The sequence below is a fragment of the Felis catus genome, chromosome A1 (genome assembly GCF_018350175.1).
Source record: "Felis catus isolate Fca126 chromosome A1, F.catus_Fca126_mat1.0, whole genome shotgun sequence".
NCBI classification, from domain to species: domain Eukaryota; kingdom Metazoa; phylum Chordata; class Mammalia; order Carnivora; family Felidae; genus Felis; species Felis catus.
Window position 1 is genome coordinate 211,090,188 of NC_058368.1, and position 25,539 is coordinate 211,115,726.

Sequence of the window (25,539 nt, forward strand, 5' to 3'; positions counted from 1 at the left end):
CATGCTCTGTCTCTCTCTGTCCCAAAAATAAATAAACGTTGAAAAAAAATTTATAAAAAATTCCATTAATATGAAATAACCAGAATAAGTACATCCATAGAAACAGAAAGCAGATTGGTTGTCAAGGACTGGGAGGAGAAGGACAAGGAATGACTGCTCAGTGGGGGTATATGGGCTCTTCTCAGGGGGTGATTAAAAGGTTTTGGAATCACCTAGATACAGGTGATGGTTGTACAGCACACAACATTGTGAATAAAATAAATGCCACTGTATTGTACACTAAGATAGTTAATTTTATGTTCACCTCAATAATTAAACTAAATTAAATCAATTAAATTAAATCAAAGGGTTAGCAATTTGCACAGTGTTAAAGTGAGCTCCTCTAGTTTAAATGAAAGGGCACAAAACAACAATAAGAAAGCATATGGAAGTATAAAACTCACTGGTAAAAGTAAAGATAAGGTAAATACACAACCCTGTAATACTGTAACGGTGGCATGTAAATCATTTTTATTTTAATATAAAAGGTTAGAGGTAGTATCATGAATAACTATAATTATATACCTACAGATATTTGGTCATGAAACGCAATATAAAAAGATGTAAATTGTCACATTGATAGCATATGGGGGAGAGGTCAAAGTGTAGAATTTTTATATACTATAGAAATAATGTTGTTATTAGCTCAAAATTAACTCATAAGTATAAAATGTCTTATATAAGCTTCATAGTTACCAAAAAGAAAATACCCATAAAAAATAAACAAAGAAGAACAAATTAAAGCATATTACTAAAAAAAAATCAACATGACACAAAAAGAAGAAAGTGAGAGGAAATGAGGAACAAAAGAACTGCAAGACAGACAAAAAACAATTAGCATAATGTCAGTAGTAAATCCTTTCATATCAATAATTCCTTCAACATAAATGGATTAAACTCCCCAGTCAAAAGAATGGCTGAATTAATTTTTAAAAAGAACCTACTATATGCTATCTATAATAGACTCGTTTTAGATTTAAGGGCAAATAGGCTAAAAGTGAAGAGGTGAAGATATTCCACACAAATGGTAAAAACAAAACAAAACAAAACAAAACCCACAGACATGGCCATACTTACATCAGACAAAACAAACTTTAAGTAAAAAACTGTCACTAAACACAGAGAAGGACATTATGTAATGGCAAAAGGATCAATTCATCAAGAAGATATAACAAAATTATATATGCACTTGACAACAGAGCACCCAAGTATATAAAGCAAACATTGACAGATCTGAAGGGAGAAATAGACAATAACATAATAATAGTAAAAGACATCAATAACCCACTTTCAGTAATGGATAGGATATCCAGGCAGAAGAGCAATAAGGGAACAGAGGATTAGACAACACTACAGACCAAATAAACCTAACAGAAATACACAGAACATTCCACTCAACAGCAGTAAAATACACATTCTCTTCAAGCACACGTGGAACATTTCCCAAGAAAGAGCCCATGTTAGGTCACAAAACTAGTTTTAGTTTCAATGTTAAGAATATTGAAATGGCATCAAGTATCTTTTCCAAAACACAACAGAAGGAAACTAGAAATCAATAACAGAAGGAAAACTAGAAAATTCACAAATGAAAGTGGAAATTAAATAACACACTCTTGAACAACCATTGGGCCAAAGAAGACATCAAAACGAAAACCAGAAAATTACTTGAGACAATTGAAAATGAAAGTGCAGCATACAAAAACTTATGGGATGCAGCAGAATAAGAACTAGCAGGAAAGTTTATAGTGATAATCGCCTACATTACAAACAAAGAAAGACTGAAAAACAAAACCCAGCCTTAAACCCCAAGGAACTAGAAAAAGAAGAAAAAACAAAGCCCAAAGTTAGCAGAAGGAGTAAATAATAGAAATTAGAGAAGAAATCAATGAAATAGAGAACAGAAGAAAAACAAATAGGCAAAATCAACAAAATTCAGTTGCTCTTAAAAAAAATAACAAAACAGATGAAACTTTAGCGAGACTAAGAAAAAAAAGAGAGAGGAGAGTCAAATAAATAATATCATAAATGAAAAAGGAAATACTATACCTGACACCAGAGAAGTAAAAAGGATCATAAGAAACTACACAAGAAAACACTTGTGTGCTATTGATAGGAAGGTAAAATAGTGTAGTTGCTATGGAAAATAGTATGGAGATTCCTCAAAAAACTGAAAATAGGACTAACATATGACCCAGCAATCCCACTTTGGGTATATGTCCCCAAAATTGGTATCAGGATCTTTTTTTTCATATTTATTTATTTATTTTTGAGATAGAGAAAGTGAGAACACAAATGGAGGTGGGGGGCAGAGAAAGAGGGAGACGCAGAATCCAAAGCAGGCTCCAGGCTCCCGAGCTGTCAGCACAGAGCCCAACACGGGGTGCGAATCCACGAACTATGAGATCATGACCTGAGCTGAAGTTGGCCACTTAACCGACTGAGCCACCCAGGAGGTCCGTTATCAGGATCTTAAAGAGATATTTGAACTCTCGTGTTCACTGCAGCATTAGTCACAGTAGCCAAGATATGGAAACAACTTAAGTATCCAAGGACAGATAAATGGACAAAGAAAACATGGTATGTACATACAGTGGGATGTTATTCAGCCTGTAAAAATGAAAATCCTGTTATATGAGAGAACATGGCTGAACCTGGAGGCTGTGATGCTAAGTGACATAAACCAGTCACTTATAATAGGTATCTAAAATAGTCAAACTCAGACGCCTGGGTCAGTCTTGAGCATCTGACTCTTGATTTCAGCTCAGGTCACGATCCCAGGGTTGTGGGATCAAGCCCTGTGTCAGGCTCCGTGCTAAGTGTGGAATCCGCTTGTGATTCTCTCTCTCTCTCTCTCTCTCTCTCTCTCTCTCTCTCTCTCCCTCCCCCTCTCCCCTGCTCGAATGCATTCTCTCTCTCTCACTCTCTCTCTCTAATTAATTAATTAAAAATAAATAAATAGTCAAATTCATAGAAGCAGATAGTAAAATGGTAGTTTCCAGGGGCTGGATGGAGGAGACAATGGGAAGTCATTCTTCAACGGGTATAAAGTTTCAGTTATGCAACAGGAATAAGTTCTAGGAGATCTGCTGTACAACATTGGGTCTAGAGCTAACAATATTGTATAGTACACTTAAAATTTTGTTAGGAGGGTAGATGTCATGTTAAGTGTTCTTACTACAGTTAATAAAATAAAATAAAATAAAATAAAATAAAATAAAATAAAATAAAATAAAATAAAATAAAAAACAAATATTTGCCATATATCAGAAACTTAATTGGGAACTTAACTAACAGTGTGTTCCCCCATCCCTCCCCCAAAACACATACAAGATAGAAAAGAAGAAAGCACATAGGTCAAAGTCATTTTACCTCTGTATACAAATTGGGCATTTCAGGAGGAATACTTGTTTTACTCTCACTTGGGCTTTATCAAGTCGAACACTGAAGCAGCCGATCTTGTCAAAATACAAAGACAGACTTGGAAGGTAATAAGCTCTAACAAGCTCCCAGGTAATGCCAATGCAGCTGGTCTAAGGACCACACTTTGAGTAGCTAGACGCACATACACTGGCCTAAAGAAACCCACGTGGCTAGTGCAGACTGACGACCACTGTATTTTATTCAGCGTGCTCAGTTTCCCTCTTCGAGTTTAGGACACATGGATCTTTATCAGTCAACAGGCCAGCTCTCTTCCTACTGCATGTCCACATGGAGAAAAATATTCCCATTTCCCATGTTCATACAGGCTCACTGTACTTAACCTAACAGTTTATTCACTAATGAGGGTTTCCTTGGAAGTAAGGAAACATTGTCTAATAATAGTAATGCTTTATATTTACACATGGTTTATAATTTACCAAGTGCACTCACACGTTAGGTCATATCAGCTTCACAATGATCCTTGGAGATAGAACAGAAGAGTGTATTATAAACCCATTTGATAGAGGCTGGCAGAGTGCCTTCAGAGTTGGAGCCATCAGGGAAAGCTTTTAGAAGAAGCTGATTTTGAATATAAAGATCAGGAATGTTTAAAATTTGGAGTAGGTGAAGACTGGGAAAAATAAAATTCCAAGAAGGAAAGATGGGATTCAAACACTATAAATATTTATTGAGCTACTACTCCAAAACCAATAAGATCAGCAAGAGCAAAGATATTTTAATTTTATTCTGTGGGAAGTAGGCACCATTAAGAACTTTAATTCCGGGAGTGATATAATCAGATTCATCATGGAAGCATTTGAGTTTCACACAAGCAAGGCTGGTGAGAGTGAGACCATCCAGCCCAGCAGGGGGCTACTGAAGGGGGAGAAGTAAAAAATGATGAAGGCATGAATTGAAGCATTAACAGTGAAACGGGATAAAGGGCTCAGTGGGTTAAGCATCCGACTTCGGTTCAGGTCATGATCTCACAGTTCATGAGGCTGAGCCCCGCATTGGGCTCAGCACCTGGAGCCTGCTTTGGATTTTGTGTCTCCCTCTCTCTCTGCTCCTCCCCGACTCCTGCTCTCTCTCTCTCTCTCTCTCTCTCTCTCTCTCTCTCTCTCAAAAATGAATAAACATTTTAAAAAATTAAAAAAAATATTTGTGCCTGATTGGATGTAGAATGTGAGACAAAGGGAACATTAACAGTTGAAGTCATCAGAAAAGATAAGGGTTTATATCTCAAGGACCATAAAAATGTACATGACCTTTGACTTAATTATGTCTCACTTAGGCTGAGAAATAAGAAAATAAATCCCTCAAAGGCAAATTTTTTTCCACAAATATGTTCATTATAGTATTATTTATAACAGTAAAAATTTGGCGATGCCTGGGTGGCTCAGTTAGTTAAGTGTTCGACTTCAGTTTTGGTCGTGATCATGAATTCCAGCCCCTTCACTGGGCTCTTCACTGTCGCTGCTTGGGATTCTCTCTCTCTCTCTCTCTCTCTCTCTCTCTCTCTCTCTCTCTCTGCCCCTCCCCTCCCAAAACAAATAAATAAACTTAAAAAGAACTGGGGAACAACTTAAATGTTCATAATATGGTATGATTAAGTAATTATTATTATTGTGCAATAAGAGTAAAATTACAAGATTAAAGAAAAAATTGAGGAAATTTAAAAGACCTAAATAAACAGAGACATAGTTTCTGGGTGGAAGAACTAATGTTTCAAGGATATAAACCTTTTTCAAATTAATAAATAAGTGAATTATAATGCCCAGGAAACTTTTTTTAATTTGAACAAATTGATTCTAAAATTTTATGAAAAAAATATACGACATTTATCAAGAAAATTTTAAAAGACTTTGATAAAGTATTTGCATTAATTGGCATTACAATATGCTATTTTTACAATACAATTATCAAAATTGTGCATTATTGGCTTGCAAATAGGCATGTCAAACAAAACAGAATAGTGCCCAGAATAAATATGAATACATATGTAAATGTAATGTGTGATATTTATACTAGAAATCAGTGAAGAAATCATGGATTTTTCAATAAAGGGGAATGGGATAATTCACTATGCATTCAGAAGAAAATTAATCTAACATTTATAAATAAAAATATGTAATTATAGTTAAATTATATATGATTTGCATATTATATTTAATATATTGATATATTAATATATTAATATCTTACCTAATTATATTATAATGTAAGTATATTATAATTGAATATTAATTATATATTACACTTAGCAAATAGCAATATTTATATTTATAATATTTACAAATATAAGATATAATAAATTTAATATCTATAATATTTAAAAACAATTCCCAAGATAAAGATCTATTTTTTTTAAACTAACAGTATGAGAAGCAAAAAAGCAAAACCGAAAACCTAGAGCCTTAATAGAATATAAGTGACAGATTTGACTAGTTGAAACTCTAGCCTTACATGCAGTGAAATTGTCCATAAACAAAACTAAGGGAAACAGGACAGGCACAGAGAAATGTTTACAGTATATTTCACAAGGTGTTAACATGTATAATAGTAACAGAGACCTCAAAGATTAATTTTTAAAAATACAAACATACCAGAAGAAACATAGGCATATCATTGAACAGCCACAGCATGAAGAGAAATAATTCAAATAATAATGAACACATGGACTCAACCTCCCAAGAAGTCAAGAGACTGTGAACAAGAACAATAAGACACCATGTTTGCTTACCAGACAGGCAAAAATTAGATTGACAAAAGTTCAATGGTGGCAAGAATGTGAGAAAACATCCTTGGTAGGAGTGTATGTTAGTGGGGCATGTATTGTTAAATACTTGGGGAATAATTACTTACCCTATGACTCAGTAATCTCACTTCTAGGACTTTTTTCCATAAGATTTTTGGAGAGCAACTTGGCAGTGATCTATCAAAAGTGTAGTTCCCATTCCCTTTGACCCAACAATGCCACTTCTAAATATTTATCCTAAGGTACATGCAAAGATAATCATGGCAGGAATTCTGACGATGAAATGTTGAATTTACCAAAGGTCTAACAATGGAAGAATAGTAGAATAAATTATAGTCCAGACAGCCATTAAAAAAAAAAATGAGTTACCTTGGGGCACCTGGGTGGCTCAGTCGGTTGAGGGTCTGACTCTTGATTTTGGCTCAACTCATGGTCCCAAGGTCAGGGGATTGAGCTCTGTGTTAGGCTTTGCACTGAGTGTGGAGACTGCTTGGGATTCTCTCTCTTCTTCTGCCCCCTCCCCTGCTCATGTTCTCTCTCTCTCTAAAATAAAAAAATAATATAAAAAAAAAGAATGAGTTAAATCTGTAGCTAGTAACCTAAAATAAATAATTGCACTAAGCTTAAAGACAAGTCACAGGAACTATTATATTTTTAGTTTTAAAAATATTTGCATGTGCATATAGAGACATGAATATATACATGTGGGAAAAGGATAGATATGCCCCAGTCTGTTAATGGTGGTCACCTCCAAAGATGAGATCAGATGAAAGAGGTCCCAGGAGGGTGTGTGATTTGGGAAGGTTGTATTTGACTTTACAAATACATAGAGTTTTTAAAAAAATTGTAAGTGTTTATTTTTGAAAGAGAGAGAGAGAAAGTATGAGCAGGGGAGGGGCAGACAGAGAGGGAGACACAGAATCTGAAGCAGGCTCCAGGCTCTGAGCTGTCAGCACAGAGCCTGACTTAGGGCTCGAACTCCCAAATCCCGAGATCATGACCTGAGCCGAAGTGGAATGCTTAACTGACTGAGCCATCCAGGCGCCCTTAGATACAGATTTAAAAAAAATTTTTTTTTTAATGTTTATTTATTTTTGACAGAGAGAGACAGAGCTTGAGCGGGGGGAGGGGCAGAGAGAGAGGGAGAATCTGCTTCAGAATCTGAAGCAGGCTCCAGGCTCCGAGCTGTCAGCACAGAGCTTGACACGGGGCTTGAACTCCCAAATCCCGAGATCATGACCTGAGCCAAAGTTGGATGCTCAACCGACTGAGCCACCCAGCACCCTGATACAGATTTTTTTTAACAGTGCTATGATGTGAGTGATTTTTTTACTCTTTTGGTATTTTTAGCATTTTTCTTTTTCTTTCCTCTTTCTTCTTCTTCTTCTTCTTCTTCTTCTTCTTCTTCTTCTTCTTCTTCTTCTTCTTCTTCCTCCCCCTCCTCCCCCTCCTCCTCTTCTTCTTCCTTTTTTTTTTTCCTTTTGAGAATGGAATATAGCCCTGGAAGAAGAAAGATGAAGAACCAAAGGCAAACCGTTCCCATCCAGGAAGGAGGAGAAAGAAGAGAGGCGTGGCAAAAAGCAACACAATGAAGTCAGGGACAGAAAGGGTCTGGGGGGAGGGCACGGGGCGAGAACCAAGGAACGACAGCTTCTACTGGAGAAAGGGAGGGATGCAGAAGGGTGAAGGCAGGCCAGGGACCAGCAGATAAGGAGAAGCGTGGTGGGAGCCTGGATGCAAATGGGGATTAGGCAGCCGTTTTTTACCCTGCCTGTGCATCTCTGGAAAAACAGAGAAATCAGGACCTAAACCTCTTGAAGTAGAAGCTCCTCAAGTGACACCAGACACAGTAGCTTTGAAACACTCATACGATTGCGGTGTGCAGCCAAGGTTGGGAACCACGACTGAAGGCATAGAAAGCATGAGTCAGGGAAGCTGAGGAGTGTAGTTCGTTCTTTCATAACGTCGGACAGATGCAGAAAGGAGTGACTTATAAATAAAAGTTATTAGAACTTGGTAAAGTACCAAAAGGGTTGCCAGCGTCAAGGGAGACCTGAGGATATTATGGGCTAGGATGAAGAAGCCTATGGAGCAGAAAAGATTAAATATTTGAGGAAGGTAGAAAAAAGGGGAAATGGAAAAAAAAAAGAGTTTAATGATTCTAGACTTTGTTATTTGTCAGGCATTTTACATATGCTATCACCATTATTATTCCTTTTACTGGTGATTAATAACCACCATTATTATTATTTTTGAGGCATATATTACTGCATCCTATTTACGGGGAGGCAACCAAAGCTTAGGAAAGCCAAATCAATAGCAAGGACTCAAACCCACGCCAAAGGTATTCAGCAACGGAGCAAGGTCTTGGAGGCAGTGGGCAGGGATTGGCTCCAGGACTCAGCCGGAAGAGTGGCTTGAGTGTCTCCACTGAGACAGAGACGAGCTGGAAGGGAGCAGGCCAAAAGGGACCAGAGCACGTTAGCGTGGAGAGGAGGACGCAGTGGTGGTAAAACAATTGTGGTGCAGAAAGTAAAGAGATTGTGGCTCGCAGCTAACTTCCTTCAACATCTGAGTAAAGCTGAGGCGAGGCAATTCACTGACGGTGAATGCCAGTGGTTAGGGACATTGTGTGTTGCACAACCGAGCAGAAAGCCAGTCTTGCCCTTCTCTCCCAGTGGGCTGTGCATTAGTCACTCAACAACCAATCTGTCACCTGCTGGAAGCCGTGAGCACGGGTGAGCTGAGCTGCCTGTCCCTGACTGGAAACCACAAGGAGGAAAAGCAAGGTCCCTTACCTTCTGAGAACTTACAGTTTGGAGTTACCCAGATCGCTATTCTTTCACCAGCTATTAAAATGGTCTGACTAGAACAGCTCTAAGAAAACTAAGTGATCCTTTGCCTTGCAAAGGTTCTATAGAAATATTTTGTCATGGAAGATCCTATGTCACCCAGTGGTTTTAGAAATAAATAGGAGTTGCCTACTTTTATGGCCACCATGAGCGAACGTAAATGTACCTGGACGATCACAGAAAGCATGTGAAGGCTGTGCCTGAAAGGTGCATCTCCCCCTAGACTCCCACCAAAGACCAGATGGAGTCTGTGGCCATGTTATTGGAACAGGAAGCACCAGGTGATTGTACCTATGCAGGTGCACCTGGACTTCCAGTCCAAAGGAATCAGCAAAGCATCCTGGGGTCTTCAACATCTTCCTGAGACCTGGCAAGTGGCTGCTGAAGAATATCATTTGCCAGTTATTCCAGAGTGGCAGTAAAAGTGGCACCGAAGGGGGAAAGCCCAGTGTTCCAATTAACTTTTATTTTTGAAACTCAATAGCCTTTGTTTAAAATATCTCTCTGGTACCCGTCTAGGTTATGAAACAGTCAGCTGCAGGATTAATCAATGGCACCAAACAGACATTAGCAACTCACTAATTGAGACATAACTATTTGATTCAGGCAGTTACTATTTATTTTGGCACTTTTTTGCAAGAGAAATGGTGGCCGTCGTGCATGGTTTTGTTATTAGCAAAGAAAAAGACCCTGTTAGAAAAAAATAAATCCTACATTTGTGGAAAACAACGAAAGAGTGGCCCCACCACCTTTTCTGCGTTATACTCAGGTGGCGGAAAATAAACACAGCACCCTGGAAGTTTCGGCTTCGGGGTATCAAAAAAGAAAGCAAAACCCTGCCTTAAGATCACTGTTTATTTTCTTTTGTCCCTTTCACTCTGACCCCTCCTTCTTCTCACGGAAGGGGAGATTCAGCTCCCTGGAGCCCCCCCTCGAATATTGTCAAGCTGCTGTTCCTCAGAAATAAAGAATTTTGACACGGAGACACTCCACATCTTGGCTGCCAGGAGAAATACCATCTTCGAGGTCATTCCATGTATTGAGACATTTGTTATTATTGTTTTGTCAGTGTATTTTCTGGTGCAGTCCCAGCGGAAGATGTGGGGCCCATATCACGCAAGACTAACGTGGGATCATCTGTTAATTCTTCTCCGCGTCTTTGCTGTATTCCGGAGCCCCAACCCACCTCCCTCACCTTGTAAAACTGGCAGGCTCCGGACATTTTGCATGCTGAAGAAAATCACTGTTTTGCCTCCAGCAAGGAACAAGAATGTTGCAACACTGACTCCTCCTCTCATGAAGAAAGAGTGAACAAGTGCACCGAGTTGAGCTTCTCACACAGCCACCGGGCTGGGGACGGAGGCGCCCAGGTTGGGCTCCTGAGACTCCAGTCTTCTGGACTTCCCCCCACCCCCGCTCCCGCCTCCGCCCCCTTCCCGTCTCACTCCCTCCTCACCCTCTGTCTGGATTCTACCAGCTGTTCGTGAAACAGCTTTGCACCCATTGGATCTCCACGTCCTTTTGCAGGAAGTGCTCACGGACTGTTACGGCAGACTTTGCTCCCAGGCAAAAGTGAGTAGACTGCGGCAGACGCGGGGGCTGCGGGTTCGAGGCCGGCGAGTTGGAAGGGTAGCGCGCGCGCGGCGCTCGGACTGCGGGTTCGAGCCCCGCGTGCGGCACGGACTGCTGCCCGGAAAGCGCCAGAACCCAGCCGGAGGCGGCAGAGTTGCTGCCCAGCAGCGGCCGCAGGTGCGAAAGCCGGGGCTCTGAGCGTAGTCAGCATTGCCGGCCCCCTCGGAGAAGAACTAAAAGTGCCCCCTCACCTTACAACCGCACACATTCGGCTTCTTTGTAAGGCATCTTCGGATGCGCCCTGGAGAGTGAGTTTCGGCGTGAGCGTGACTCCGGGATTCTCACAATGTAAATTATTTACGTCAAACTGAAAAGAAAAAATAGCGGGAAGGGGCTCGGGCAGGAGAGGTGATGCCCGCGGGCTGGCGGGGCCCCGGGGCGGCGGCGCAGCCTCCCGGGCAGCGGGCGGGGAAAGTTCGGCGCGGCGCGCGCCGGACCGAGAGGCGGGGCTCGCCGGCGAAGGCAGTGGGCGCCGAGACAGGTGGGAGGCCTTCCAGCCTGGGAGGCGGCCGCGAGCCGGGCCCGCGGGCGGGCGCGCCCAGGTAACTGGGGATCCGGGCGCGGTGCTGGGGAGCCGGCCAGCGGGGCGGGAGTGCCGGCTCTTGGAGCAGGAAAACATCCTCGTAGTGACCTCTACCTGCATCCTGGGGAAGCCGCCCACGGTGCCCTAATGACTAGCCATTTAGGGTTTTATATGATTGGGCTTGAAAACGGTTGCAAATAGTATTCTTAATCTGGAGCGATTCGTTTGTTTTCATTCATCAAGTTCACTGGCAAAGATTGCCCCCGGTGTCATGCTCCGTGGTCAGTGGAGTGCGCCTCTGGCTGTGCAAACTTGGGCAAGGCACTAGTCCTCTCTGGGCCTCTGTTTTCTTTGCAACATTTAGGGAAATTAATCATTCCATATACATATTCCATTAAACGTTATATGTGTGTATACATGACATATTTTATATATAATCATATAGAATATGCTAATATTCTATATCACATAGAATATAGAATATTAGCATATTCTACATGGTATATATTATATATTTTAATATATTGTAACATATACAATTATATATCCTATAATATTTTATATATATAAATGGGGTAAATGTATTGAATAGTGTAAGGAAGAAGCAGATGAAATTTTTAATTTTAGTGATTCTTAAAAATTGGGAATCATGGGTCCTTTGGAGAATTATCTATGAGTTCTCCCCCAAGGGAAAAAATGTTCTTATGTACTGTACGTAAAGTTTTGCAAGCAATCCCTCAAGGTTTGTAACTCTCCTTGAAGACCCTGCCTGAACCCCAGGCAAACATTCCTTTCCTTCCTTTTGAGGACATTTTGTATCAAGACCACCCAGCTAAACCCCTGCTGGCAGCTGGGCTGGCTACGGAAGTAACAGCCTTCCTCTGGAGTCTGGAGTCAGCCTTGCTGCTGAAGGAGAAAGCGCTTCTGTCATAAGTAAGCTCCTGGGACACTGTGTCCCAAAGGCTTCACCAACCTCTGCTTCCTGGGGAGCCCTCCTCACAAACTCTTTCAATGACTTTCCTAAGGTGATGGTCCTCAGCCCTAGAGATTTCAGTCCTACAAACAGCACTTGAGAGCCACCTGTAAAAGGTCACCGTCTGTCTCAAAGATAGCTCTTCAGGTCACTAGCTGGATGCCAGAAAGTGGAGCCAAAGCTTTGTTTTGAAGGAAACAAAGTGCTGTTTTCTCTCCAGTGCGTGGTAGGAGTAGTGACAGTGTTCTTTTGGACCTGTGGACCTTCTTTTAAAGTACTGAGGACTCCTGTCTTGTGGGACCTGGGTCTTCCATTGGCAATGCCAGCAAGGTACAGCAGAGGACACGTGGAGCTTTGGAACCCCACAGACTGGGCTTCACATCTGGGCTCCCACACTCCGACAAGTTACTGAACTACTCTAAGCCTCACTTTTCCTGTTTGTGAAATGGGGAGCAATACTGCCTTTCTTGCACGGTTGTTAGGAAAATGGAACCTCAAAAATGGAAATGCCTGGTTCATAGTCAGTAACAAGCTGCTGTTAGGAATATTAATGTGAGGTTATAAGTAAGTGTTAAATAGTTCCATGCTTTTTTAGGACAGCTTACTTTCTCTCCTACGGGGCTTATGTCAGCAAAAGAATGAGTAACGTCACTTCTGGTCTAATTATTCTCAGGGATGAGTGGTGAGTCTAGAATACAGAGTTGGCTTTCCTGCTTCATCTTCGTCAAGCAGAGCGCTCTGTGTTGCCCGCAAATAACATGTGTCCAGACTGGCACGGATTCTCGACCCTTCCTCTCAGTTCTCTTTTGGCCCATAATCTTGAACGTGAAATGTCTAGCTCTCTGCTCTTAGTGACAAACACCTCAGCGTGGAGACTCGAGCGGCTTCATGGTTGCAACCATCTCCAGATAACGCGAGAAACTGTCTCTGTAAAGAGAAATGTCTCCACTGTCATCGTTCACAGTGTGGCTCAGGTAGCCAACTCAGCTTACTCTCTCTGGTGTCTCTCCGTATCTCTCTTTTCCTCTCTCTCTTAGTTACAGTTACCCCTCAGTTATAAGAAGCTGGATGACGTAGAAATGTGGGAAAGAAATGCCAGAATTTTAAAGGGCAGTTGGATCCCCTCCAAGTAGCCCTTCCAAAGATCCGTCAGTATATTGTGGCAAGGCAGTCTTGCATGCAAAGGTGACAGTATTGATATCTGCTGTCCCTTGAGCCATTAAGATGAACGAAGCGCTTTTCTACATCACCTCAGTTAATTCTCACAGCAACACGGCAAGGTATGCGTTATCATCTAAATCTTTACAAATACATCGAGGTTTATAAAAATTTACATTACTTGCCCGATCTGCAGAGCTGGTAAAAGGCAGAGCTGGGATCCAAGCCTGGGATCCCTGGACTTGGATCCCAGTTCTGCCTGACTTTGGCACTCACTCTTTTCATACTAGGTTAGTGCTGCCACGCTTCCTGGCACCAGAAAGTTGCATCATGCCAACTGGGTCCCAACCCAGTTCTTGAGAACATTTAGGGCAGGAATAACCAAATCTTCTAGGTGATTGAAGTGGTGTGAACATATACTTTGCATGAGATACATATTAACAGGCAGCAACAATGAAATCGCCTGTGAAGAATAATTTTCCCAGCCCTTTCCAGATCCAGCTGTGACACTCCAGTTAGGCAATACTAAACCTCAGCAGGCGAGGCTGGCTCTGGGCCACCAACTTCCTGAGGGACTCTTTTAGCTTAAAAAGAGCCCTGGAATCTCCATTCTCTGCTACTTTAAAAAGGAACCTGGTCACCCTTTACGGTAACCTCCCTGTATTAAGCATTTATTCATTGAACAAATAACTTGCTGAGCTCTGAAAAAGACAGACAAGGTCCTGGCACTTGTGGAGCTTCTGTGCTAGAGAGAGTGACAGATAAGAGGCAGGTGAGAAAATACATAAATAAGATAATTTCAGATATTAAGAAATGCTATGAAGAAGGTAAGGAGAGGCGGGGGCTAACAGGGCTTAGAGGCAACTTGAAATAGGGCAGCCAAGGAGATTTCCACAAAAAGGTCATTCTTGAACTTGAACTTGTATAATAAGAGGGAGCCAGTCTGATGAAAGTCTGGGGAAAGGACTGCCTTAGCAGAAGAACCTCCAGGGAAAGATCTGGAAGTGGAATAAATGAAGCAGTAGAGGGGTGCCTGGGTGGTTGGGTCGATTAAGTGTCTGACTCTTGGGTTTGGCTCAGGTCATTATCTCTCGGTTTGTGGGAGCCCCGTGTTCAGCTCCGTGCTGACAGTGCAGAGCCTGCTTGAGTGTCTCTCTCTGTCCCTCCCTTGCTCGTGCTCTCTCTCTCTCTCTCTCTCTCTCTCTCTCTCTCTCTCAAAATAAATAAACATTAAAAAAATTAAGCAGTAGAGCCTCAAATATGAGATGTCCCCTTAGAAATCAATATGGATTTTATATAGGGGAAATTACTGATTGACTGCTTATTACATTCTTCTAGGCTGTGCTGTGGACTTAATGCGTATGTTATTTAACCTTCCCAACAGTCTGGCAAGTTAGTTATTGTTGCCTTGCTTTGATAGTGGAAGAAACCAAGATCCATAGAAGGCAGGCAGCTGGCGCAAAGTTACAAAGGTGATATTTTAAATCCCACGGTCTGTTTTGCTAGCACAGCATGTGGCTTTTGAGATCATCTCTTCCAGAAGATAGCAAGGAGCTAACAGAAGGAAAGTATCAAAAGTATATTGGGCGGCTAAACGAGGATAGTGATTTCTGTCTGATGCCCTAAATTCCAGTTGGTGTGTCTAAACTTGCACACCAGTGCAATCGTGTAATAACAGCAGCACTAGCCACATGTGACGATGAGGTACTGAAAATGTGATTAGTCCAAACTGAGATGGCTGTAAGTGTAAAACACACCCTAGATTTCTTTAAGTTTATTTTTATTTCTTTCGCGAGAGAGAGAGAAAGTGAGCAGGGGAGGGGCAGAGAGAGAGGGAGACAGAAGCCCAAGCAGGCTCTGTGCTATCAGTGCAGAGCCTGATGCAGGGCTTGAATTCACAAACCATGAGATCATGACCTGAACTGAAATCGAGAGTCAGGGTTTAACTGACTGAGCCATCTGGGAGCCCCTACACCCTAGATTTCAAAGACCTAATACAAAAAAAAAAACCTTATTGATTTTTATATTGATTATATGTTAGAATGGTAAGATTTTGGATGCATTGGTTTAGATGAACTATATTACTAAAATTAATTTCATCTGTTTCCTTTCAATTTTTTTTTTATATTTTCATTTAATAGTACTGGTATAGACTAATAAGTTGACAAATACACGATAGGAAACTTTTCTCCCTTCTTCCTAACGTAATTTTTTCTCTAGTCTTGACCCAGACTTCTTCTGTCTTTCCCATCAGGTAAATCTCAAGAAGCTGTCAAATATCCTATGACCAAAGGGTCGTTTTGAATATAGCTTTAGATTTACCTTAAAATCACTTCCAAAGACAATGTCTTTGTCATTCTGGAACCTGGTAAAATCAGATTAGGAGACAGCCAGCCTTCATGTTTGTGTGCAAAGTCCATCAAATAAGTCATGTCACGGGGGTAATGAGTATCTCTCCCTCTCTGTCCTTTTGCTTTAAAACAGCCTGAACAATACACAGTCCCAGTTTCCAGAAGGACTTCCCCCAAAATATCACAGGCCATTTTGGTTTCTTTTGTGCATTAGCTAAAATGACCCTTGAATATCATGTCAGCAAAGTAGAGATATGATTTGCTCCTGCCATTCCATGTATTCCAGAGGGAAAGCAGTCAGATTGTGAAGTGGTTAGAGGAAGCCTCTGGCCTGGGATGTCAGAGGCCTGGATCCTATTTCTGTCTACTGGTTTGTGCGTTGCCCTCACCCTGCTTCCCCCAGCAATCCTGGAGGAAGTCCAGAGTTCATGAGATGATGTCACATAAAGTGCTCACGAAGAAACAAATGGACTGTGGTTATCACTGAGGACCTGAGGACTGTAGACATTCATCTGTGGGGAAGAATTTGCTTTCCGTAGATTGAGCAAAGCACTATATGGAATGTTCTTTCAGGTATACGGTTAACATCTGTTCATTTTCACTTAAAACCTAAATCTGAGGGGGAAACGACAGAAGCTGAGCATACTCGGATTTTAGTGTATCTACATCAACAGTGACACATATGTTTCAGCATCTTCTAAGCCAAGAAGCCTGTATCAGACTCCATAGGGAAAATAACAGAACAAAACAGGTCTTTGCTCTGGGGGAACACGTTAACTTGTTGAGAAGATGGGCATAAACAGGAGACACCAGGATCAATGTCCAGCAACATTCTCCAAGTGTTATAGGAATGAAACAGAGTTTGGAGATTCCAGAGGGCAGTGTGCCCGAGAAAGACGAGGTAAGAGATGGGCATTGAAGGACATAAAACTAGGCTAAAGACAGATGGAATGGGGACTGGGTATCAGTATAACTTTTTTTTTAACTCCTCAGAATATTCTGGGTTTTTTTAAGTTTATTTATTTTGAGAGAGAGAAAAAGTGTGTGTGAGCAGGCAAAGGGCAGAGAGAGAGAGAGAGAGAGAGAGAGAGAGAGAGAGAGAGAGAGAAGGCCCAAGCAGGCTCCACACTATGAGCACAGAGCCAGACTTGGGGCTCAAACTCATAAGCTGTGAGATCATGACTGAGCGGAAATCAAGAGTCAGATGCTTAACCCACTGAGCGACTCCGGTGCCCCTCCCCGTAATATTCTAAAGTGAATATTCTGACGTAGAGTTGAAAACCACTGAGCAAAAGACACAAGGTTTTTATATCATGATCATGGGAAATAAAATTTAAAGGGTAATATTTTTTTTTAAATTTTTTTTCAACGTTTTTTATTTATTTTTGGGACAGAGAGAGACAGAGCATGAACGGGGGAGGGGCAGAGAGAGAGGGAGACACAGAATCGGAAACAGGCTCCAGGCTCTGAGCCATCCGCCCAGAGCCTGACGCGGGGCTCGAACTCACGGACCGCGAGATCGTGACCTGGCTGAAGTCGGACGCTTAACCAACTGCGCCACCCAGGCGCCCCTAAAGGGTAATATTTTAAAGGAGATTAAATGGACAATCAGCATGTGTGGTCTTTCCGGAAATTTTATATACGCGTATATCTATCTCTGTGTGGTCTTTGGAATTCACAGATAATTGGTGTTCACAGTGATCCTACCCACTTGGGGTGGCTAAAAGCTGTCACCAGCTGCCCATTCCCTTACTCTGTGTGTTTTTGCAGTGCCCCGTAGTTAATCCTGGCTAAGCGTCGGGCAGCTGGTATCCACAGTTTATTGTACCCACCAGACTTTGCATAAACGTTGCAGAGGGCTTTAGTATCATGCCCATTAGTGCCCCATAGTAGTTATTTTACAATAACCGGTAATCGTCCCTCACCTCTCCAACTTTACAGATTGGGAAATAGAATTTAATTCCTTGCCTTGGGCCTTGAGGCTAACTGGCAACAGTGGTGAGATTAGAATTCTCAGCCACTGAATTCCCCAGATCTGCTTCGGCTCCCAGAGTGAGTCTGTGCAGTCTCCAGCTGGTGTTAGAATACTCTGTCCTGGCAATGTTATTTCTTCAATGAATGAATCAGTGTTACAGTTCAGTAGGTGAAAGATGACAAGCCGGCCCGAGCTGCAGTGCTGTGACGAGCGGCAGCAGGGCATAGGTGGCCACAGCGGTCACTCGAGGTCGGCCACTACCGTCTTGGAGTTTCTATTCCCCTGCAGGTGTTGCCATGCGTATTACAGCTCCTCCGTTCCCACCTCTGGGAAGGGAAGACTCCTTAAGCCTCAGGGCTCTTGGGCTATTCCAACTCCTCTCCTCTGAAACTCCTATTTTCTGACAGGATATTGATTTTTATTTTGTTACACACCTGAAAAAAAGAGAAGAAAACCCAGCAATTTTTACAGCTCCGTTTTTAAAGAAGTCTTTGTATGTTTTGGGAACTTTGGGTTTACTGCCAGTAGTGAGGCCGCGAGGTCTTTATGAAAGGTAATGGGGAGAAGCTGGAGCCTTGACATTAGAGCCTCTTCAGAACAAGAAGATGGGTTAGTTTTGCCGCATCCCCAAATGATTGTTTTCTTTTTCTCTGTCTCCAAATCCATTACTGACTGGAATACAATTTCCAATGTCTTCAGGTACAGCAAAAATCAAGCCTCTGAAACAGGCATCCTCACCACCGATTGCTCATGGTAGTCATCTTGGGAGCTTTGAAAAATGCAGATGCCCAGGTCCCAGCCACAGAACCGTTGAATCAAGGCTCTGGGGATGGAACTGGGCGTCAGTATTTATTTACAGTTGTCCAGGTGATTATAATGTGCATCAGTAAGAGCAGATCTTACTGCTCAGCTAAGATCCAAATCTTAATTACTTATTTATATTTCTTTTTTTTGTCTTGTTTTAGGTCACATGACCCCAGAGAACCATCCAAACCATATTTGTGTTGTCATTCTACTCTTTGGGAAACATGGCTTCTAGAATAATATATAATAATAACGATAGTAATAACAATAGTAATAATCAGGGCACCTGGGCGGCTCAGTTGGTTAAGTGACCGACTTCAGCTCAGATCACGATTTCATGGTTCGTGGGCTTGAGCCCCGCGTCAGGGCTCTGTGCTGACAGCTCAGGGCCTGGCTCCTGCTTCAGATTCTGTGTCTCCCTCTTTCTCTCTGCCTCTCCCCCACTCATGCTCTGTCTCTCTCTCTGTCTCTCAAAAATAAATAATCAGTAAAAAAATGAGAAAAAAAAAAAGTTTTCTACTTATCTAAACTAACTCCAAACTCAGAATGGCCCTGCATAGCCTCATGACTAAGATTTCTGTAAGTGCAATTTGGAATCAGATTGCCAAAAGCTTGATAATTATGAGATTGGAAGATAAAGGTTAAGGTTTTCTGCTGCCCATGTATTAAATTTCCCAATTGCTATGTTGATCTTTAGCAACACTTGCTTTCCTCTCTTAGCCATTTTAAAGCCAATTAACCCCATTCCTGTTCACACCCTTATTAAAAATATAATTACAGCAGTATTCTCCAGGGACTGTCATTGCATACATAGACTTTACAACGTGAATTGGCCAAGAACTAACTAGGTTGTGTAAAACCCTCTCAGCCCCGAGAGATCGTTTGGGATGCAGAGGCTACCAGCCCCAGAGTAGGCTAGGTGAGTCATAAATTTTAGTTTGCAAAGAGACAATTACAAGTCACCCAAATGTAGAAGAAAAAACACAGGATACACAAAATAGTTGTAGAATCAATCTTAGAATATTTTCTCCAGGATCGAGTTAAGTCTGTGGCTCCAGCCATTCCCGGAAGGTTGTATTAATGCCAAAAAGCAACCAGTGTTTTGTACTAGATTTGGAGGGCAGGGGGGAAAGGAAATGATGCATCATTGTACTTATCTGGAGTGTTAAGGTTGCAGCATCAGAGGAGAAGAAATTGTGACGGAGGTTGCAGAGAGAAGGGTCGGCAAAGACCCACTGGTAGCCAAGCATCATGGACACGGGTAATTTTTTATTCGCTCAACTTTTATGGAGGGCCCGCTGTAGCCCAAAGCTGTTATATGCCCTGGAGAGAGAGCGATGAAGTTCCTGTCCTCATGGAATTTACAGTCCAGTGAGAGGAAACAGATATCCACATGAAGACACTGGTAAATAAAATCCAGTAAGTTGGTTGGTGCTTTGGGGACAAATAAAGTGAGGAGGGAGTAGAGTCTGATGAAGCTGCTTTAAATAGGATTATGGGAGTTGTTCTCTCTGAAGTGTTGGCATTGGAGCTAATACATCAGTGTTAAAGCAACACAAAGATCAGGAGGAAAGAAGACCAGGTAGAGGGAACAGCAAGGGTAGCAGCCCTGAGGTTGGGAAAGATTTGACACTTTCGGGAAACAGAAAGGAGACCAGTATGGCTGGATCACAGTGACGAAGAGATAGAGCATCGGGCAGGAAAACAGCCCCGAGGGCCGGAGGTCATGGGATGGAGTTAGGATTTGGGTGCTTTAAGGAAACCATTGGGAGGTTTTAAGCAGGGGAGTAATGTGTTCTACATGGCACTTTAGAGACCTCTCAGGCTTCTGTGTGGAGAATGGAGTGTAGACTGGAAGCAGAGGGAGGACAAGGCAGGTACAGGAGGAGGTGACAATGGATCAGCCAAGATGGGAGCAGTAGAAGGAGGATTGGGTTCAGGAGCAAGTTTGGAGGTAGGGCCAGATGGCGGACCTCGTCTTGTCTGACATCATTTTTCCTGCCCTCTCCTGACTCAGGCCACTGGTTTTGAACCGAAATGGAATAATATCTAATGCTATTTGGAAACGTTAGGGATTTTGACCTCAGCTTATTTAAGCAGAAAAAAATCAAATTCCTGTCCAAGGAGAAACTTGTTTGTTGCTTTTTACCACATAACCATAAAAATTTCATCTTATCTCATAAGAGTGTTTTGATGGATTCTGTTGTTGTTGATTACTGTGCTTTCCATAAGGGCTGGAAATATCACATCACATTGCTAAAGTTTATCTTTTTCTGAGTGTTTTGACACTCTGGCTGCATTTACCGAATCCTTCCTGCCATCAGGCATTTATACACGGCTTTTTGCAGTTGGTCAGTTTCTCCATGTAAATGCTGACATCATAATAGCAAGCATTTAGCAAGCTCTTACTACGTCCAAGGCATTGTTTCAAGAATTTCACATTTATTCCTCCCAGCCATCCTTTGATTAAGTGCCCTTATGATTATCATTTTATAAATGAAGAAACTGAGGCAGAAATAAAGAGGTTAAGTCATGTGTCCAAGCTCACACCGCTGGTTAAGTTGCAAAGCCAGGGTCTGCACTGAGGCTGGCTGCATAGCACCAGGTTCTCGGTCACTAAGCTGTGCCGCTTTCCTCCTGTCTCCTTTTCTCTAATTCCTGTATAACTGAAGCTGCTACCTTCAGAGTCAGACTTGTTTCTCCTGCATAAACCCCACAGTACCACTAAGAGGCGCTTCAACAGGGCAGGGCTCCCGCGAACAGTACTGGAGAGGAAATGCCATAATTCGGAGGCTGGATGATTCAGCCCCTCTCCAGAAGGACCTGTCTAAACCACCTGCCATCTGACAAGGTGGGAGGGGAACCACGCACCCTTCCGGAGAGCTGGCTGAACAGAGTTGGCAACACCAGAGGACTCTATGAAATGCCCCCTCTTCTCCTCACCTCCTCTTCTGCCCACTGCTCAGAGTTCCTGTGTTGTGCCCACCTATCTGTCTCTTCTCAAAAGACAGAAGAAATCAAAGTTTCTCAATATGCTGTGCGACAAATTCTGGTTGCTCTCCAGGGTCATCTGAAGCTGGTCTTTAGAAACTAACGACAACAAAAGGATCATTAATTCATTTGTTACCACATTTTTGCTTTAAAAATGTTGTAGATTCTCTCCAGAGTTTCATTATTATATGTGAAATAATCCTGGGGAACATAGTAGTCCATACTGTTTTCTCTACCTTCCACTGCATATCTGCTTCCAGAAAATTCTCCCAAGTTACTTAGTTTTCCAATAATTAGGGTGAGTGTAACACACCTTCTTCCCTTCGTAATGATAGTATCAGCAATGAATTTAACAGAATTGAGGTTTATACAAAGAAATGCATTAAAATTTCTTTAATTCCGTTAAATTCTTTAGCGATGATTGTGGAGGCAATAACTGTGATAACTCATCTTCTTTGCTATAAGTTTTAACTTACTAAATATTTCAGTTAAGGGGCGCCTGGGTGGCGCAGTCGGTTAAGCGTCCGACTTCAGCCAGGTCACGATCTCGCGGTCCGTGAGTTCGAGCCCCGCGTCAGGCTCTGGGCTGATGGCTCAGAGCCTGGAGCCTGTTTCCGATTCTGTGTCTCCCTCTCTCTCTGCCCCTCCCCCGTTCATGCTCTGTCTCTCTCTGTCCCAAAAATAAATAAACGTTGAAAATAAATAATAAAAAAAATATTTCAGTTAAATAGTTAAATAGAATTGCCATAGGGTAATTTTCTATAGAAATTGACACGCATTCATTGGAAGTGTTGAATTTATCTAATCAAATCATCAATCTGTTCGTTTAACTCTTTGCTTTTCAATAAAACTATTATTTGCGAGTGTTATACAGTATATGTTCAGATATTTCTTACAGTTGTATTAACTTCCAAATTCAAAACTATAAAGGAAAAAGAGAACTATAGTTATAGTTGCGTTAGACTCTCGTCCTATTTAAGTTAGGAAGATTGCAGTGGAACATCAGTTAATTAAAGAAAGTTTGAAAAACATTTGAAGTCTTTGAATATCCTCCAAATAGCTCAGGACCCTAGAAATAGCTTAACTTGAAAAAATTCATCTTTGAACCAGTAAGGTAATTTCCTCCTTTTTTGGACAGTTTTGATGAAATATTCAGCAAAAAGTGAGAGTGAATATTTACCAGATGTGGATGTCTCCTGAAACCAAGTCATTCAAATATCAGAGCAGTGTGATGGCAGCTGTTCGATCATCAGGGTGACTCTGCCACATTAGTCAGGGTTTGACTAGAAGAGTTTTATGTTTCTTTTAGCCAAGTTTTCTGATTTTACTTTTCAAAGGACATCACTGAAACCATAACACTATTCAGATCTGTGACTTTTAAAATTGTATTTGTTTCTGTGCGCAGTTTAAAATTCAAGGTACAAAAGACTGTTCGTTGAAAACTACTTCTCCTCTCTCCTATCTCACAGCCACCCATTGCCCTCATTGGCAATCGCTCTTTCTAGATAATTGTCAAAAATGGGCCAGGCCTGTATGAAAATGCACTATGAATATGAATGTGGGCTAGACGTCCTTTCTTTTAGTTATTTCATAGCTGTGATGCTGTGACTCTGTGAAGCTAGAGCCCACATTCAGTTGCTGACTTCCCAGTCCTACTAGCACTGATTCTGGATGGGTACTGGAGCTTCCTGTCTAATCTCAAGTATATTATTCAGTGTGGCTAGTGGAGAATGAACAGCAGTATTTTGGAAGAAGGGTTCGGGTGACAAGTATGGAGGAGGAAATGAAATTACATGAGAGGCCCATGTATGGGTATTGGTAGGCATGCACTTTCAATGGCAATTTCATAAATCATCCAGATGGAGCCGTGAAGTGTCAGGGTGAGAGTCACCCCTCTGTGCCTTATTTTCACATCTCTACAGTCAGAACACCAAAACATACATTCAGCAGCTGCTGGGAGAATAAGACAAGATAAGTGTATGTATAACACTTGGGGCCAAGGAAGTACTCCGCTCATGGGAGTCGTTAGGCAAGAATTCATGACTTAGTGGGGAAACCGACAAGTGTACAGTCAGTGAGGCAAAATTCCACGGACATGGACTCGGTGTTGAGTCTGAGCTTAGCATGACTTAATGAGCCTGTAAGGCCCTCAGGAACCCTTGTGTGTGCCATTGGGTCCAGCCATTTCCCTTCCTTCTTGCACTTCACCAGCAGACCAACGTGCTGCTTCTAGTTGACGGCCCTTCTAAAAGAATTTGTCTTCTCCGAATACAAAAGCAGTATATTCCTTCTTTCTGCTGGATCTGCTTCAAAGTTGTGCCACGAGGAAGGATCCATGGAAAGTTTGCTAAACTTCACTTGAGCCTCAGTCTCCTTATTTCCAAAAATGGAGATGATAATGCCTACATTCCAGGACTATTTCGAGGGTGGAGTACGATAATGGATGCAAAACACCTCATCTATGCTTGGCCCTCAAAATGAGCTTGTGCCCTTCTCCCATGACCGCATATATTCGGATGGGTGGAGCGTATGTCACACAGGGAAGAAAGGCTCGGGAATTGTAATAATTTGTTGATTTGGTGCCTTGTACCCCCAGCCTCAAACGGTGTACTTTCAGGGCCATTCTCCTAGCCAGATGGCTAACTGGAGAACATGAGCCTTCGGAACCCAAATCTGATAAGTACTCGGGAAGACTCCTCAAGAGAGGCGAAGCTAAGAGATAAGCTAAATGTACCTTCTCCAGTTGCCCTACATTTGATGCCAGCAGGCAAATCAGAGCCCGTTGGGCGACGTGCAATTCTGAGAAGCGAGGAAAGTGAAGAAGCACTTGTTCTTCCTCTGGGAAAGCCAAGGCAAGTGGAAAAGCTCCGAAATCTATTGTCCCGTTGCAAGCACAATGAGGAAAGCTGGAGATGCGCTGCCAAAATCACGTGGCTGGTGAAAACACGGCTTCCTGCTCGTGGTAGAGAGCCTGGCTGATGACTCTCAGACTGGACAAAGGCCTCAATGGCCAGGGGCCACTCTGCAGGAACTGGGCCCCAGGCACCTCGGATTGAAAACCAACCTAACAAAGCGTGTCTGTTTCCACTTGTGAGAGATGAAATGATACGGGTTTTGTGGAAAGTCAGACGCTTACAAAAGCAAAATGCCTGCCTTCCTCCGGCCAGCCACATGGAAGAGCCACATGGAAGGGGCCTCAGACTCAGTGGCTGTGTGCTGCTGGCTCTGGGGACTGCTCTAGAAGGAACAATGAGGTTTAGAGGCTTGTTGTTATTCACTGTCTAATTCTTACTCTTTCCATTGATTTCAAATTCCTTCAACATAATTGTAACTTGTGGTATAAAAAGGAAACTTCCACTTGTGAACAAAGTCTCTAGTAAGAGTCCAATAACAAAAATCTACAGAAGACCAAAATAGTCTTTTGTAGTTACCAGCAGTGACCAGGGCTCCACATAGCCTGTGTTGTATTGTTAAGGTAAGAATCGATCATGTCCGGGGAATACTGTGAAATGTAACACATGATCAAAGTGTAGTAGCTTAAAAGGTGGTGGATTTCTTGTAAAATTGAAATCACATGTGGCAGCTTCGGGAGATCTTCAACTGGAACATAAGCGGTGCTTATGGATTCTCACCAAAGTTCTCAGGAAATGGAGTAAGAACTTGGCAAATACATGTCAGATGTAAAACCACTTCCCACAGTGGTATTTCATGGAGAAATGGGTGGCTCAGTCAGTTAAGTGTCTGACTCTTGATTTTGGCTCAGGTCATGATCCCAGGGTCATGGGATTGACCCCCACAATGAGTGTGGAGCATGCTTAAGATTCTCTCTGTCTCTCTCTCTCTCTCTGTCTGTCTGTCTCTCTCTCTGTCTCTTTCTCTTTCTCTCTCTGTCCCTCTCCCCCTCTTCTTCCACTCTAAAATAAAAATAAAAGTAAATAAATAAGTAAACCAAAGTGGATATTGACTGGGACCTTTTCACTGGTACTCTTTTGGGAGCAATGAATTTCAAACAGGACATGATTATCATACAACGTGATAGGTAACTCTGATTATCCAAGCAGCT

At 42.1% G+C, this 25,539-nt stretch overlaps 1 protein-coding gene across 4 annotated transcripts in view; it reads left to right on the top strand.

The window, feature by feature from the left end:
* Positions 1 to 9,909: 9,909 nt before the first annotated feature.
* Positions 9,910 to 25,539, top strand: part of PRLR (prolactin receptor) — a 160,726-nt gene continuing 145,096 nt past the window's right edge. For 3 of the 4 annotated variants that reach the window (XM_045038167.1, XM_045038162.1, XM_003981463.5), the window contains exon 1: positions 9,912 to 10,641. The gene's annotated coding sequence lies outside the window, so the exon portion shown is untranslated. Of the gene's footprint in view, positions 10,642 to 25,539 lie in introns of all 4 variants that reach the window. The other variant, XM_045038174.1, reaches the window with a different exon arrangement.